Raw genomic sequence first — 267 nt, forward strand, 5'->3', positions numbered from 1 at the left:
GTTTCCCCCTCTAAAACAGCAGGTGGATCTCAGCTCCGTTCTGACTATACAACAGCGCATCTGTGAAACGGAGAAGAACCAACGGCCCAACGCCCGAACTCACCCAGCCGAGAGCGCACCACCTGCACGAAGCACCGGGCCAGGCGCGGCCATGACCTCAGGCACTTGTCACGCTCTCAGAGTCAGGAGTGATGTGCCACCACATCTCTCCTACAGCTTTAAACATCTCATTTTTGGACCCAGTGTTCAATCTTCTATGAGACAGTC

Source organism: Leopardus geoffroyi, chromosome A1 (assembly GCF_018350155.1).
Source record: "Leopardus geoffroyi isolate Oge1 chromosome A1, O.geoffroyi_Oge1_pat1.0, whole genome shotgun sequence".
Classification (NCBI taxonomy): domain Eukaryota; kingdom Metazoa; phylum Chordata; class Mammalia; order Carnivora; family Felidae; genus Leopardus; species Leopardus geoffroyi.